Source organism: Anas acuta, chromosome 2, assembly GCF_963932015.1.
Source record: "Anas acuta chromosome 2, bAnaAcu1.1, whole genome shotgun sequence".
Classification (NCBI taxonomy): domain Eukaryota; kingdom Metazoa; phylum Chordata; class Aves; order Anseriformes; family Anatidae; genus Anas; species Anas acuta.
Genome location: NC_088980.1, coordinates 78,510,305 through 78,528,222, shown reverse-complemented (window position 1 = coordinate 78,528,222; position 17,918 = coordinate 78,510,305). Strand labels below are relative to the sequence as shown.

The window sequence follows — 17,918 nt, the reverse complement described above, 5'->3', positions numbered from 1 at the left end:
GAATAGAAAGACAGTGCCACGCGTTCAAGAGCTCTCTGAGCATCATTTCCAGCAGCAGCAGCCCTGGCAGCAGGCTGTTCACAGAGCACTGCTTCAGCAGTTTGCCTACAGTGTTTATATTTGCAAATTCCTGTCTGCAAGCAGCAGGCTTCTTTTGTGACTAAGAAGGTAAGCATTAGGACAAGTGGCATATTTCTTCCATGCTTCCAAGAAAGGGGATTTTCTATTAAAAAAACAATTTATTGTATAAATCTCCCTTTCCTCTCCTCCCCTCCAACCTCCCTCTCACCATCATGGCATTCCCAAGATATGCAACCCAACAGGCCTCAGAAAGGGTTGTTTTAATGCTTGATGGATGCTGTGACTTTTGGCACTGTGGGAACCACTTTCCTCTCTCTGTGGATAATCTCCTGAGAAGACCTGGTGTGAAGAATGTTTCTCATAGCAGCAGGAGCATGGCAAATGGGGCCAATCTGAGAGATAAACGACTCTTTTGTTTTGCTTTCCCAAAATGTTTGTTTTATCTCAGCGCTCTCTCCTTGTGTAGCCTAGTCTCAGCCTTGACATCTTAAATGTGAGCATTTGTAGGGGAAGCAATGAGATCCTCAGATGCTCTATTTAGTTATACTGTGGTTAGAGAGATCAGTTGCTTGAGCTTTCTCAAGGCTCTCATTCAAATGGGATTCTCCCAGAAGAACAGAAAACACAATTAAAAGACATTTGTAACCTTAAACAGTTTTTCTTAGATCCTCAGAGGCATTTAATTGGACTTATTCTGCTCTCCGTAAGAGGTTATGTCAGATCTCAATTTCAAAAATTATTTTTCAGCTTCATACACTTGAGACAAAATTTCCCAGTCAAAAAGGGACTTAAGGGATAAAGGATTTAGCTTATAAATCATGGCTGCCTATAAATCAAGACTGTAGCTCAACTGGAAACAGAGGACTTTATGACAGTTTCCACTTCTTTATGATCAAGTCCAAAGAAAGTCACAAGCATGGGAAGTCCTTCCTTTGTCCAGAGGAGAACAATTGCTCTGGAAACACCAGAACAGAACATGAGTGGAGTAACAGCAGCAAGATTTCCCCTTTTCAGCAGGGTGGGTTTGCTCTGAGTTATATTTATGTAATCCATTGATGGCAGGATGGGGCCTAATAGATTAATCAAGGACAGAATTGTCCCACTTGCTCACAACAGCATTTAGAATTCAAGGCCTTCACTTGTAGCAAGCAGCCAGGATAACTTTGGAGGATTTTAATATCATGTCGAGAATAAACTATGCTGGAGTATATCTTAGGCATATTTGCTAATGTGAGTTTGGATTTAGGACACTTCACAGAAACCTACAGCATGACTTTCTCCAGGGTTTTGGCCCTCCAAGACTTACCCCTCACTGTGCCAGTTACTGCAGAAAGGCAGAGCTTCTGCTTTTAAAATCATCTACCAGTAATTAGAAGACAAAATTTGAAAATTGGGCACAATTTAAGCTACCTTAAGTCCTACAATGAGCTCATAGCTTCTTAACCTCTACATGTCCAAGACAGCAGTAAGAGGAAACAAAAGGAAATGTCAAGATGGCAAAAGGATAGAAATTAATAGTAACAAGACACAGTCAAAAAGGCTACATTTATATAGGAAAATGAGCAGGAATCATTACAATATGAGTTATTTTCCAGAGGAAATCATGAAAATCTCATGGCTTGAGAAAGTCACAGTTTATAACAGGTGAAGTTTTAGAAAAGGCCCTACAGAGACCTCTTTCCATTGCACTGAGGAGAGCTGAAGAGCACACCTATGATTTTAAAGTCTTTCTTGCCTACAGATATAATGCTTGGGCATGAATGTTTGTTCTACCATTAGAACAGGCAACAGAACATGCCATGCATTTTTTCTCCAAAAGAAGAAAGGGGCTTCTTGCTGGACATGTTCACTAGCTGTAGATTGTTTTTCTTTTTTTTTCCTGGGGTGTGGTTGCTGGTGGGAGGGGTGGGGAACGGAAAAAAGAGCCAGCAAGGAATAACTAAGAGATTTTTATTGCTAGTTCAGCTGAAAGAAATTCAGGAAGATTTTGCTAGGTGCAACAGATAGGAAAAGTGGTTGAAAGTAACAGAACAGAAAACAGTATAGTAAAGCAGGAGGCTAAAGGTGCCCACTTAATTGATTTTATTATTATACAGGCAGACAAAAAGATATGGAAAATGTCTGCAGCACTTCTTCAGGGGGTAGTGAGACTGTATCCTTCCTAAGAGGAAAAAGAAAGAAAAAAACAAACACAAAAGCCCTAGTCCTTTTTTTTATAGCAATACAGCTGATGTATATTAGCCGTATCTTTCAGTAAAAGTCCCAGTCAAGATAACATACTGGCAGTTTTTTCAGTGACATAATCCAAGCAAGATGAACCTAGAAGGGAAGTGTATATAATTTTGTATTGAACTTGTTGTAGAAACTATAGGTGTCTTGTTTGTGCAGGATTTTACAGCCGGATAGCTAATACAAACTTGTTATCTTGGGAAAAGTACACACTATTTTTTCCCCTCCTTTTCTGGCACTGAGGACAAAGCCTCTGTCTGACTCTGCCCTCAGCTCCAGCAGCACTTGTAAACGTAAAATTCAAGCCCCTGGCTCTGTTCCACTTTGCTACCTTGCAGCTGCTCCTCAAACCCCCTGCTCAATGCTCTTCCTCCAACTTTGCGTGCTGGGTTGCGAGCATGGTGTTCAGCAGCCTCGTAAGCTCCTGTCTTCTGCATGCATGCCAAGACTGTCCCACTGCTATTTCCCAGCCTTCTGCTGTGTGCCCTGCCCAGGGAGAAATATGGATAATCCTATAGTTAATGGGGTCAACGGGAGGACTCTCAGTGATGGAATATATTGGCTGGCACAATGAAATACTGTGTATTTCTAAAACAACCACACCAAGAGGGCTAGAGAGGACACTACATTTGGTCATTCGGGATTATTGTATAGAGATAGAGGGAAAAAACATATGTAAAGTGAGAACTATTTATTGAATTAAATCTCATTACTAGATTACAAAGACTAACTCATTAGTCGTACAGATATGGAGTCATATACAGTAGATTTCACTCAATGTAAAGGAACTGCATGTGGATCATGCCCTACTTCCACTTCGAGATGAAAAGCATATTTGAACAAAATGATCGCAGACTAACTCTGGACAATTACCAAGAACTATTTTCTGATTTCCCTGCTTTGTGAGCAGAAATGAGACATTTTAAAATAACATATAGATGTCATATGCTAATGCAGAGCTCCCATATTATAAACATACTTTCATAACAAAACTGCAATGTTGTAAACATGTTTGTGGATCCAACATTTACTTATTGTACCTTTGCCGACCTATTAACCAACCCGTACTTGCAACTCTAGGAATCTGGGGTGGGTTGCATACTTTCTTAAGAAGTGGGCATTACAAGAACTATTTGCAAATACTTCATTAACAAATGGAAAAAAAAATCCTCCAGTATTTACATTCTTACCATACAGACGCAATCCGGAAAACAAGATGGTTCAGAACTATTTGTAGACAATGGGGGATGCGGCATCACTGAAAACAAAAAGGATTGGCCTGGATGTTATAATTTCCACCTGAACTACTTGGTGTAAGATAAACTGCTGAAAATCCTGTTACTTTCTTCCTTCCCTTCTGGAAAAAAAACAAAAAAAAAAAAACAAAAAAACAAAAACAAAACCACAACTATATTGAAATGCTATTATGCAAGTCACCTAAGTTTGGCATTACTGTGAAAAGAATAGAGAATACATTCTCTTATTTTTTTTTTTGATCGATAATAATAAATAAGTGTGTATTTCCAAATAAAACTTAGTATTAAAACCAAGCAGTAACAAGATGAACTCCAAAAGGGTGATTATCCCCATCTGGAACAGCCTTTTTGTTTTTTAATAATAAAGCACATCCACATGTACCTCTTTTTTTTCTTCTTCCCTCTCCCTAACCCCCTTTAAAGGGCCATGTGTATTTTCAACACAATTTTAATCAAGCTGTAATAAACATCTTGCATAATACATCCAGAACACAGCATTTTGGAGTAATGTCATCCATTCAAGGTCTCTCCCTTGGAGGAAGAGCAGGTAATTCAAATACTCCTGCCATTTATGTAGTGCCCACTCTTCCTGCATTTACAGCAGTAAGAATCATAGCTTTCTGGACCAAACCTTTAAGTACTCTTGCTCTCCAGCCCACAAGTGTCCCAGAAAAATCTCACACTAATTTGAACCAATGTTAGACCAATCCATGGTGAGGCAGCTAGCTCTATTTACAACCTGTGCAGATACACAATATATGATCTGTGTACCACACTTGTAAAGCTCTTCTCCCTTTTCTGACCATGACAATAAACTTTATTTTTAACCAACAGAAGTATCACCAGGCTGTTGTTTTCCCAGTTCTGAGTGGCTTCAGGAAAGGTATGAGTAGAAGAAAAATGAATGCTACATTTTCCCTGCTGGCACCATGCAGATTGCTTCAGCTTGCTTATGTATTTTAGAGTTTACTCAAAGGACAGGAATATATGTCATTTCAAAATATCAATTCAATAATATGAGAGAAAGCCTCATGCAAAATGTTTCCATGTCACAGGGCTAAGGACAATTACCCACCTTCCTGGCAAAAATCTCCTATTTCCTTTTCCAGGCACATCTTAAATGTGCTTCCTTGGCACGTGAAGTTCTCCCGTCCACCATAATTAAACAAAGCAAACCCCGGGGTTCTGCTGCCACTTTTCCCTCCTCCTCTGTTTGAGCCAGCTGTCGAAAGGCCCATATGCTCGCTGCTCTATGGAAGATACAGCACTCCCCTACCAGCATGTAGACCAGCAATTGGCTGGAGCCACAGGCAGCTGTGTTGATGGCTTGTGTCCAGTCAGTCCAAAGTGGTCGGCTTGTTCTCTGGGAAGTCATTTCCTTTGGATCCATTTTTAATTTTAGGGAACTGGCACACAAGCCTTCTATTTAAAAGTTGAACTCCAAGAAGAGTCAGTTGTCACACTGCTGCAAGGCCTATTTGCCACAAGTTTCATTTCTTACTTCTCCACCTTCTCCCACTGATGTCACTTTTTTTTTTTTTTTTTTTTGTGAGGGTTATTGGAAAATGCTGTCTACAAGGTAGTCTCCAGGTGTTCAGAATGCAATTCCTACTCAAAAAAAAAAAAAAAGTACTGCATGTTATTGTCAAGGTGCGCTGTAAAATTGATTCACCATGTTATTAGAAACTGCTGCTGAGAATAAAAAAGTCCTCAGGCTTCCTTCCTCTTCAGTTAGCTCAGTCTTTAGGCAACGCCTGAATCTTCCTTAAGCTTCCATCTTCCCTTCCAAAACAGACTGACACTCATTCTTAACTAGCCTGCAGAGATGCTCAGTCTTCCACTACAGTGTCTTTCATCTGAAACCTCATCGCTGACTGAAGATTTCACAAGAAACAGCAGTATATATAGAGCTTCCTTTATGCAAACTTGAAAACAAGAGCTAACCCCATGCATGATTGCTAATTTACATGCAGAACTTAGCGAAAAATAGGGGAGAAAAATCAAATCAATGGGAAGTAGGTGCATGCTTATGGGTGCCCTTATGGGTGCCTGTGCAAGAGATGCGGTGGTATGGGCAGGAAGGATGCTGAGAGGTTTTTGCTATATTCCCTGCGGCCATTTTCCATGCAGTCTGTTTTTTTACCTGTCCATTCCAGTATAAGAAAAAGAACCGGGGACTCTTCCACCCAGCCAATTCAATGAACTACAGAGGAAAAAAAAGTTGGACTGAATTTTTCTATTGACTTTGTAAGAACTGTGGCTGTGCCAAGGGCAATGTACTGTATGTGAGTTTATAGGCACAGTGGATGGTTTCTTTATATTCATGCACTTTTCCCTATTCACACCAATGTCGTTCAAATAAATAGGGCAAAACTTTCCCAAAAATGAAAGAGAGAGAGGAAAAGTTATGCCATTATTCTTACTGCAACAGCTTGGAAATTGACTTTATTATACATGCTCATTGGGTGATACTTGTGAGACTACGGAGGACTAGAATGCCTGATAAAAATCTTGTCAACATTGAAATGTTTGATTTATATGACTCTTCCCATAACAATTATATGATTTTTAAATTAAACCACATTTCCCAACCAAGTAGACTGCAATCTTTTTTAGTCTCCTTCCATATCATTTTTCTCTAAAGTGTCTGTCTTTGTAATGTGTCCATCATTAGAATAATGCATATTTGATGAAAACTTGCAATAAATAACATTTTGGACACTGTTTCCAGTCGTTGATTGATGTGCATATTATTTTGTCTGCAGTATTTAACTGACGTGTCTCAATTTTTCCAATATCCGAGGGGCACAGAGAGTATAGTAATGGAGAATTCAGATGACCTATTTTCAGTTTCTCTTGCAGAAATAAAAGATTCACTAAGTTGTAATTCTGTACAAGGAAAAGCAGTGTAATTCACCTGCAAATCCAAGCTCACCAATTTTCAGAAATGCTTAGAGACCAGCACACACAGTATATCAAACAAGAATCTGGCCATTTTTCATGTTTTCAAAAACACTTCAATTTATGGGTGCACATAAGAGAAAGCGAGACCAGCATCACTTCATTTGCAGTGGTAGAAGCATGATTGCACATGATGACTTTGAGATTTATTGGGCACCAAGAGGTTTATCCCCATCCTAGAGGTGTCAGATGGCTCACCAGCAGAACCTTCTTTGTTTCTCTGTAAGAAGTGGCAGGCAAAAACTAAATATACAGAGTGGTGGATATTTTAGCATTTACTGTACAACTGAGATGAGTCTAATCATGTTTCTTCCTAGGTTAGTGTGGATATGGGTCTTTTCCTGTAGCTGGTGAATCAGATGCCCTCAGATACCATCCTGTATAAGCTCCAAGTTGCAAGCTCTGTAGTCAATGAGGAGGAGAGCATATTCCTGTAAAAGTCACCTATGGCAACTTTGATTTTCCAAATTTATGCTGATAAAATGGTTTATTTTGAAAAGTGACCAGTACCTGAGTGAAATGGGCTCCTCCCTTAAGGGTAAAGAACACATATAGGTGCAGCTTTGTAACTGGTGTTTGGCAGAAGAAAGTTGTAAAGATAAGGAAATGAACAGTAGGGAAATGTATATACTTCATATAAATATACATGGCTTTGTGTCTGACAGGACTTGTGCAACTCTGCCTACTTTTGACCTGCTCTCAAGAACTGCCTAAAGCACATGACCACTTGCAGCCTCTTCCCAATCCAGTTCATTTGAAAATGGTGACTATTTTTTGAAACACAGAAGCTTGCATAATTCTGGCTGTTCTGCATGGAACAAAAAGGGATTTATACCAAACTGCCTGGTTTATCCTTTTAGCTACTATCTAGAGCAGCTGTTGTACCTGAGTACTACACCAGATTTTTCCCAGACTCATGTAGCAAGAAATAAAATGCAAGCTGCATATTGCCTATATATATATGTATATACACACATATTTGCCTGCAGTCTAATATTCTGAACCCAATTATTTTTGTACGGGGCTTTTGGTGCAAGTAAATCAATACTAACAAACTTTTAAGAACATGCACTCAATGACTCAGATGAGCACTAAACATATCAACCCTTTTTCTGCTAAAGCCTCTCTCACTCAACGTGATGGAGAGTGCCTGGATTAAAAGCATGACTAAGTTACATTTATTGTTATACCCAGAACTGGCTTTGTAGCACAAACATCAAAGGCTTAATGGACATGCTCCAATTTTTATTTTTTTTTGAGCTTGTATATTAAAAATTGAATGCTTCTGGATATTACATTATCTTTGCAACTTGCAAATGAACAGTAGTATACCCTTTAAAAAAAAATTTGCATCCCTAAAAAGCTCCATTTAGCCAGGCATTCTGCAAGTATGAATTGGAGCTCTTCAGTAATAGAACACAGAGAAAAGCAGGGGCAGAGGAATGCTTCACTTGAAAATGAAAAAGTGGTGTGTTTTTTCTTATTCAAAGGAAGTAAAATTATCTGTTTTGGAGATAAAAAGTATAGCATCTGACCTTCATGCTTACAGATGCTCAGGCAAATCACCAGCTTGGTCCTACAGTTGAAGAAGTATAGAAGCAGGTAGCCCCTGCACAGTTGAGGTAGGCTAAGGAGGCTTATTAAGTGATCTTGTCAGAAAGGTGATTTTATTTTTTTTTCAAATGGATGTGAAGTGTAGGGGACAAGAATGAAAGTTAATGCCCACCATGAGAGTGGAGCTAGGGATCAATATATTGTCAGGATCCCACAGAGCTACTCAGTGCAGAATAAAACAGGTAATTTGTCCAGGACTCCCCTGGAGGGAAACAAATAAAATAAAATAATAATAATTACAAAAATAAAAATAAAAGAGCACCTTAAGAAGTCAGGTATCCAAGTGGGAGATCTTCACATCATTATAAGATGTTGTAGTAATAACACACTCCTAGCCTTTCTGCCCCTAAATCAATTTTACTAGGTCATTGATTGATGACTGTCAGGAAAGCTTCCAATTTCTTCCCTACTTTGCCCAACGCACTTTTTTTTTTTATTTTAGTCCATTAAATTTCAGTGCACACACATGCATAGTAAGTCCCTAAAACTGGGCCACAGAAATTGAGTCTTTGGTGTTCCTTTACAGAATATTTTGCAAAGGTGATTTTAATCATTGTATCTTCAATGAATGTAACAGTTCAAACTCCTAAATAGTTTGGGGGAAAATACTGCAAGAAAAGACTGATTTGGAATAAATTCATCCCCTCACCCCAGTAACAAAGGTCTTAAAGTAAACCGTAAGTTGCATGTTTGGCCATAATGAAACATCACACCTCAGGCCATGATGAGCCACAAAACCTCAGAGGTTATGGCTCTCTAGGGTGTACCTACAGAGCACGGATTTGTTAACTCATGTTATGATAACCATCACTTGAGAGAATTTTATTTCCAGTGATAAGAGACTTTTACAGATGGCAAAAGGATAAGGTTGCATATACTTCTGTGAAGAAAAATGAAGAAAAACCAAGTTATCCAAGACTTATTGACTAATGAACCTTCTAAAGGAACAGACTAATATCCTCTAAGTAAGTGCTATGCAGATAGGAAGAGCTTAAAGTTTTGCTTATTGGTCATCACACCTTACTCTCTACATTACTGAACTAAAAACACAGACAAATAAACAAAAGACATGAAATAAATCAGAGACTATTTTTATTGTTGTTTTTGCTAATTCCTCAGTGAAGTGTTGAGCACTCATGCCAGATGTTAGCTATGTGTACCCACCAGAAAATCAGGAATAAAAATATTCCTTCTAAACCATCCATCAGGTGCCTTATCATCCAAATAGGGAATAATAATAATAATTAAAAAACCTATTCCATGAATCACTTTATTCTCTTTTTAGCAGCAAAAGTTCTTCTCTCCTTTTTGTTGTTGTTGTTTGTTTTCTAACCTGAATAACAGAGCTAGCCGGGGGAAACAGATGACAAAAGGAAGGCGTGTGGGAGACTGGCAAAAGAAGGCTTAATTCCCCACCAAAATCCAGATGGCTTGCTTGATTTAAATAGCCTGTGGTTTCCCACACTCCAAGTAGGTGCTTTGATTACCCTGCTCTTGGTGTAGCTGGGGGCTAGGGTAAGGAGGAGAAGATGCAAGGAGCACTTCTCTCTCTGTAAGGAACTTAAGGAAACGTTTTGAAAATCCTGAAAGAATTTCTCAGGATAGAGATTTTGCTTCCAGCACTAGTCTACAGCTCAATTCTCCACTTGTTGTTTTATTTCACTGCCACCAAGGTTCAAGAAAATAAAGCAGATATTTTACTTCTCAGCCAAGAGAAATTTAGAAATAAGTGGCCTATTGAAATTGCCATTTGTTAGGATTCTTTTCTTTTGGAAAAGTCTGAGTTTGTGTGTATATCTTCATTTTGTGTAATACATTCAAGAGCTATGTGAAAAATAATGACTTTTTCAGGGTAAAAATATTTTCCTCTGGGAAATTTAGAAGACCTGGAATTTGGCTTTCTTGTAGAATTTTTATATTAGAAACAGAGTAGTGGATGTCTCTGATTTTGTAAAGAAAGAAGACAAAGGAGCAGATAAAGTGCAACTGTCAGAAACATAGTCAAAACACCTGCCATACAGAAATGTTTAAATCATAAATGAAGGGGGTCTTGCATTGCATTTAATGCAAGACTTTTGGAAAGCATATCAACCATGGAACTATTTCAAGCACTAAGCAACAGACAAAGTGAAGGCATAATTGTAAAGCATTTTTGAGGAGATATGCACCTCAGTATGGATGATGCATCAAAATGTCTTCTGGCCTAGACTTGCACCAGTTTTCTTACTTTAGTCTTTAAGGATCAGCTAAGACATTAGTAGACGTGACTTCTGCAGGATAAGCATTGCATATGCACCTGCCAGAGAGCCGAAAACTGTCAAAAAGAGGTTTAAGACAAATTTATTTGCCTTGTCCAATAACATAATATCTTCTTCAGCAGAGAATGCCAAACCTATTTCTGAGAGTACTTGAGACATCATACATTTATCATAGTTCTGTTTTCTTTCTAATGAATCACTTTCAGCCTCCCCTTCTTCCCTCCCCCTCCTCCTTGTTGATGGAAACAAGCAACAAAATCCTCACACAGCTTTGTAGGCTGAGGCTTTCAATTCATGGGTTGTGTACAGCTTTATACTTTCAACTTCCCCCTGCAGAACAATGAACCATAAAACAAAGTAATACCTTTCCTTCTCCCTCAAGGTACTTCCTATCGTGTTGTTTCAACTAGAAGCAGAATAAAATATTTAAACAAGCAAACAAGCACAAAAGAAGGAAACAAAGCCAGGCTAAACATGGGAGCCCTTCTTACAGCAATTTCACCATTGCCAAACAGTCCAAGCTTCCCCTGTGCATCACATATCCACACGCGGTATGTGGTAATCAAAAGAAACCAGAAGGCATTGCCTTTTTTTGGAGTGAAAACTGGTCTTACCTCATGAGACAGAGGCATACAGCAATGCAGGTACTCAGCAGAAAAATACTTGGAAGCAGACAAAGGGTACTTTACAGTCACATGTCAAAATTTCCTTAGCGGAGTGCAAAAAGTACTTGATAAATAATATTGCAATGGTATTATATTTTTCATTTTAGAATGTGGGGAGAAACGTAGGTGTAAGTGTACATCTATGTATAAAGCACCAGCAGTGAAGGGCTCTGAAGAGAGGTTTTCACCCTTTTTGTATGATTTCTTCGTGTATGATAGCAAATACAAGCATTGCCCATCAGGGCTGATTTCCATTGTTCTAAGCCTCTGTTGATCAGAGAGAAAACAGGCAGCTTCCTACAGCCCCTCTAACTCCAGTGGGCTGAACTGGGAGGTAGAAAGAAAAAATAGCACAAAGCATCAGACCTTAGCACCCTTCAGTGTAATAAACGTTTAAATAGAGGGAAGAGACAGGATGAAAGAACAATGTACCCACGGTTGACTTCTGTATTTCCCAGTGATCAGAAATCTTCATGATAAAACACCATTTCTTTCAGTATTTTCAGTTTCAAACAGGAAATCCCAATTAGTCCTGCCCCTTCTGAACATTTCTGCCATATTGGCAGCATCCAAACCGGAAAGACCTGAAAAGGAGAACTGATGCTCCACCTGCCAAGGACTCAAGCTGATGTGGTATCTTTGGATGGATCTTGGTTTCTCTGCCAAAACCAGTGCATTAAGCACATTCTGGGAGCTCCTGGGGCAAATGAATTCAAGTACCTGATTCATCAGTACATCGGGAACAGCACTCAAAACCTTTCGCCCCTGCTTAGGTTGCCCTGCTGCTGGTCTGGAAGATACCTGTAGCATTTTCAACTTCACGCAAAACATAAGTTTTGACTAAACCTGCAGCTGGAAGTGCTGCCCAGCTGATATTTGCCTCTTGCACACTTTGTCTATGGTACATTTGCACATTCTTGCTGTACCTGTGCTATCTCTAGCCTTTGCTAAAGTCTCCTGGAAAGATTAATGGGGCTCCATTCTTCAGCACTGTCATTTCAGCACCTTTTATAAAGGTCATTTGCACTTAAAAATGAGGCAGTTAGAAAACAGTTAAGCATCCCTGGCAGAATGACTTTTAGGTCACAGAATGCATAAGGCCTCGGCTCAGGCATGCGTCACCCCCATAAAAACCTAGTAATTTACCGATAACTAAAATTGGTATAAAAATTCATGCATGCAAATTAAATAGAAAACAGAAGTATTTTAGGAGGATAACATCCATTATTACAACCCTGTATATGCCTGGGACAAAGCTGACAAGTTTCATGGTGAAAATATTACATTTTATGGTTAGTCACAGATTAATGAGAAAACACTTTTAAGTGCAGTTTTAATATTGAGAAATTAGCAGAGATTTAACGGTCCTTATTTAGTGGAGTTAAGCAAAAGAAGAAAGCCCTTGAACAACTACAAACATCAGTTTGTGATCTGTGCCTCATTAATTCCTTTCACACAGCTAGAAAGAGGGTGAAGCAAAGACAGCATCCAGCAACAAGTGCCTTTGTATGAAGATTGATTTTTTTTGTTGTTTGGCTTTTAATGCAGAATGTGAATAGAATCCATGGAACCAGAATCCCAATAAACTGAATTGACCTAGCCTAAATGTTATTCTGGAAAACCACAAAGCCAAAGTAAAACACGGATCTGATGCAATGTGCACAGAAAGCAGACAAACACCAATTCATTGCAGTAACTGTAAACACTTTTTCCCGTCTTTGGAAGATCATGTTGGTGTCATTCACTAGGAAACAGTAGAAAATTGTTGAGGTGAAATATAAATTTTGCCTCTCTCAACACTGAAGTGTCGTTTACAACTATAAACTTGACAGTGCAGCATTCCTATCCGTCAGCTCAAAGAGTTATGCCAAGTTGCAGCTTCTAGGTTTAGCTTCACCTCCTAACAGTGCAATGAAAAAGTATGTGGCTCCCTTCCAGAAGGGGTAGGGAAATAGCCTCTATGGAGTGAAACATGGAGGTTTCCATCTCCAAGACCACAGGATTTTGGTAAGTAGCAACTTCACCCTGACTGCACGGACCAGCCATCAAACCGACTGGCTGCATAGCTACTGCATCTAGGATTTCCAGAGATTTGGCAGCGCTTTTTTGGAGATGTGGGATTTGGAGCCTTGTACCATATCCTTTCAACCCACCCCTACAGCTCTGATCATGAGTATTTGCAAGTCCTACATCTGAACAGGAAAGCTCTTGTGCCTTCCTCTTTCTTTGAAAGACTGATGCCCCAAAAATAAAATATTAACTGACATCTTTCAAGAGCTGTATATGTTAAAACCATCTCTATGGTTCTGGATATATGAAGACAGGAATAAATTCACATCATTCAAATCTGTGTCCTGCCCAGGCCAGTTAGGACACATGATGTTGCAATTTAAGTGCCTATTTAAATGCCACTGCTTTTGATTCATAATCAAAAAGGCGCCTTATGGCACCAAAATTGATTTGTCATTAGAAAATTTTGATTTGCTGGGTAGGGGGAGAAGAAATTTGCCTTGGATCAGGCTTCCAACAAGGAGAGACCTAGCAGGGAAGTGACCGCTAGGGACTCTTCAAGAATCTTTTTGGTTCCTCTAGTTCCTTCCAGGTGGATTTTTATAGCAAAGCCACAGAGACAAAGCAAACAGTTTGATGTGCTTGTCTGACTCCGTGCAGGGAGATGAACCTGAGCTTCCCACAAACTTACTGCCTACTTTAGCAGCAGGATCTTAGTTGTTTGTATAGGAATTTGTAGAGAGACAAGAACAGCAGTCAAGCAGTTCAACATCCATCTGAATTGCAGGACAATGACTACGGAGGCACTTCTATTCTGTTCTTACATCCCAAATGATTAACACTACCCATACACTAACAGCTATTCCAGTATACGTGCTTCTCTGTGTCTATTGTCCCCATTTTACAAGCTTTACGATATTAGTAATTCTGCTCAGAGGAGCTGGTTTTACTGTACAATTTAAAATTCTAACGAAATATTTGCATGTATGTGTTGCCACTGCATTATGCAAGTGATTAATAGGAAGACTTACACACTTGGATATGGTGGTATGCACCCTTCATAAGGTGCTTTCCTCTTGCCTAAGTGCTCTGGATAAGATGGAGTCTAACAGAACATATTATAATTAAACAAATCTATCATTTTTTGCAGTTATACTTATGTTCTTAAGTTAAATTAAAACACGGCTCAACAGATTCTTATCATGGACATCACTGGTTTAAAGTATAGCCAGGTCAGTTCTCTGCTGCTCTATTTTTCCCCATCGTTGATTTTTAATTTTTTTCCCCCCAAAGAAGAGAGAAATACTAAAATACAGTACTTGAACAGAGCTCTTAGGCTCTTAGTCTGAATGAGTACAGGGAGGCACTCAAAGGAGGGAAGGCTAGAATGAAAATAAGGACAAAGGACATGTAATGATCACCAGGCAAGGCCACTACTTATTTCGTTATACAGTGATTTAAGGCACCCGAAACAAGCCCTTCCAGTTCTCAAATCCACTTCTTATGTATAGCACTACTGGCAAATCAAATCATTCAACTGTTTGCACAAAAGGGATGTGCAAAAGGTTTGAAGACATCAGCAGTCATAAATCCAGATACTCTAATGCACAGACAAAGAATATTTCCCACCCTGCACACAGTGTTTGCTCACTCCAGATGGGAACTCAATACCTGCTCTATGAGAAAGCTTCAAATCAGCCCTTATATTTCAAGGCAAATGCTGTGGGTCAGATGGTGAACAGTTAAAGTGCTGTAAATCCTCAAATGAGTCCACAATAATTTATCCCCTCTCTTCACACAGAAGATGGTTCAGGAGTTACTAAGATTAAAGGTTAAGGTTTCAAAGGCTTCCCTTTAAAGGAAAAAAGCCACAGAACAAAAACCAACACTTCCCACTCAAAATGAGATACTAAAAATCGAATCCCAGTTTTCAGGGTCTGGATGCTCAGGAGTTTTGGAGGATTCAGCCCAGTCGTGAGACTCAGGCTGGGTGTCTCGAAGCAGCTTAAGTCAGTAGTTATTTCAGAAATTTTCTGCTGTGAGGGTGTAATCAGAAAGGCTCTGCCACAGACACCTGAGTCTGGTAAGGTCCAAACATCAAACAAAATCACAGCTGGCTCTTGAACCGTCTTTTACAGTTTGTCCTCAGCTCCCCCACTCCAAGCCACTACTTCCAAACACTCTGCTACCCAAATGCCCCCTGCCTGCTACCCCATCTCCCTCCTCAGGCCTGCATTGACTGTGTCCATCCTTGCAGAAAGTTATTCCCTCCCCAGGTCATTCAGCATCAGACATAGCAGTCTGCTCCCAGACTCCCCACTGGCTTTTTTTCTGCTTGCTGCTAAACCAGAGGGTTTTGAAAGGATTACATAGCCCTAGGTGCCAGTCTCACACCCATCGGAAAGGGCAGAGGCTACTAACAAGGTCTTCAAGATGATCCATGAGTGCCTTTATGAAAACAGCATTCAGAGGTAGAAATGAATGCCCTGGTAATCTAAAGACAGGTAATATCTCCACTGCATAAATATTAGAGCACCAGATTATGCAGGTTAAATCAATCAGTTTGATGGAATAAAATAGGTTATATCCAGAGTCATTTTAAAAAAGTGTCCACGTGTCATTTAACAGACAACTTCCTTCTTCTTCTGTTCATACTCCTGAAAGACCAAGCAGAACAGAATATCAGTTTCAATTTGAGCTAGCCCTGCCAGGCTATCGTAGCTCACTGAGCCTCTTCTACATTCATCACTTTGCTGGGAACTGCAGGGGATTTTATGTGGAGTACTCTAACGTAGCCATGTGCTACAGGTAACAAATATGCCTCAGCTCATCTCCCATCCACACAGAAATACCAGCATGCTTGGGAGATGAACCTCTAGATGAAGAGCATCACAGACTTTTCTCAGGTACATACTAAGATCTCATTCAAACAACAATATTAGGGGGGTCTTTCATCATATTCCCAGAGTATCCACTAAAACGTGATAACCCTCCATGCAACAGATGCAGAGTTAGTGTTGCATACATCCATTGCTGAGAAAAACTTCCCTTCTGCCATCTCAGTCTCCAACAGAGAAATACTTCAATCCTCTTAGCTGTGTTTACCCACTCTTTTCCTCCTTTAAAAGGTCTTTCACGTATACTTATATTTAAAAGAGAGAACACATTGCTCATTTAAAAAAAAAAAAAACAACTTTCCAGCCTGCTATCTCATTGAACAGAAAGCATCCAGGGAAGAATAAAACGATCAACTATGGGGTAAAAAAATAATAAATAAATAAAATCCACTTACCACAAACATGAAGAACTCCAGACTGATGGGCTTTGTTGCTTTCCTTAAGTATACTACTACTCCTTGACACTCACAGCAATTCACAGTACATCTACAGTGTTTCCCAGTCAGTCTTGCTTAGTGCCTACTGCATCAGGAATAATGTAGCATAGAAGCAGGTGAATGGTCTGATTGCGATTGTAAACAGCTGCCTTTAGCAGAAAAGAGCTGCTGAACTGTAAAGAGGTGTGGTGAAGTACCAGCTTTCTGGAATTAATGGAGTGACCATAACACTTCAGCAGATGGTTTGTATTGATAAAAACAATGTTATCTTTTGGGGATAAGGAGGAGATGAATATGGTGTCCACTTCATGTGCAGAAAAGAAGGCTTCAGTGAAACACAGCACAAATACCCTCTTCTGTAGTGTCAAGAGACAAGACATGAAAGTTGTGTTGTTTTTTTTCGTGAGTCATGTGGTGACCAGGAAGGACAATCCAAGTGTGACAACAGGGTCAAACAACACCAGTATTGAAATTAGAACTGAAAACAGATCTGTAAGCAGATCCAAAATTAGGTGTTAGAGCTACTTGGGTAATACATTCTGCCTTAGATCCTGATCTTGTGAATACTTATGTAGGTAGTTAGCTTTAAACACACACAAAGTGCTGTGGCTTTCAATAGAGCTATTCATGTGTTTAAAGGCCTGGAGCTTTAAAGTGCTTACTCCTTGGGTCTGGGATTAGCTAAAATTTATAGCACCAGTAATTCTCAAGAAAGGCACAATCACTTGTCTGGTCTTATTTATACCAGCATTTCCTCCAGGTGGAGGGAATTCCTTTAGAACAGAAATTACTTATACTAAAAAGCCAAATGATCTCTTTGTAATACTGCTGTGGCCTGCAACCAAAATAAACTGGAAAAAGATCAAGACCACAGACATGAAATTGGACTAAAATGAAAGAATATTGGTTTGGTTTCATTTCCCCATTTCTTCCCACAATAGCCCATTATAGCTCATCATTTAGAAGGATGGATAGCACTCCAAAATGCTAACAGAAACAACATGCTACTGATAAAAAACCAGAAGCATTTATTTCTAACACAGTAGGAAGGACTTCGGTGGCAATTTCACTTCAAGAATTTTGTCCTTTATTGTGCTATCTGCGTCTGTATTGATACTTGTTTCTGGGGACACAGGATGTAAAAGGATACAAATCAATCTGTTTACTGTTTTTCTTTACTTCACCTAATGAGTTCAAAACTCATAGGAAGTTCTTCTGCCAATGATGATTTTTTTTTTTTTTTTTAATGAGCAAGAGTTTTTTTGAAGCAGACTTTTCTAATTTGGGGAGAACATTTGCGAGGCAGCTCCCACTAACCAGGTTTTCTGTCATTTCCCTTCAACCATCAGAGGCCATTAATCTGGGGATGGACAATAAGGGTCTCATCACGCAACTGTCTGTACCAATACTCCATCCCCCAGGGCTGAAACTGATGCTTTTTTTTCAGCCATCTCCAGGCTGAAACAGGTAACTCCATATCCAACAGTGGTTACCTACTCAAACTTCACAG

The 17,918-nt window shown here is 39.4% G+C and overlaps 1 long non-coding RNA gene across 1 annotated transcript; it reads right to left on the bottom strand.

The window, feature by feature from the left end:
* Window positions 1-1,370: 1,370 nt before the first annotated feature.
* On the bottom strand, window positions 1,371-16,531 carry LOC137850634 (uncharacterized). The gene is made up of 3 exons (XR_011092697.1): window positions 16,367-16,531; window positions 3,501-3,667; window positions 1,371-2,796 (listed from the first exon to the last, which is right to left on the bottom strand). It is a non-coding gene; the product is annotated as an uncharacterized lncRNA (long non-coding RNA).
* Window positions 16,532-17,918: the final 1,387 nt, after the last annotated feature.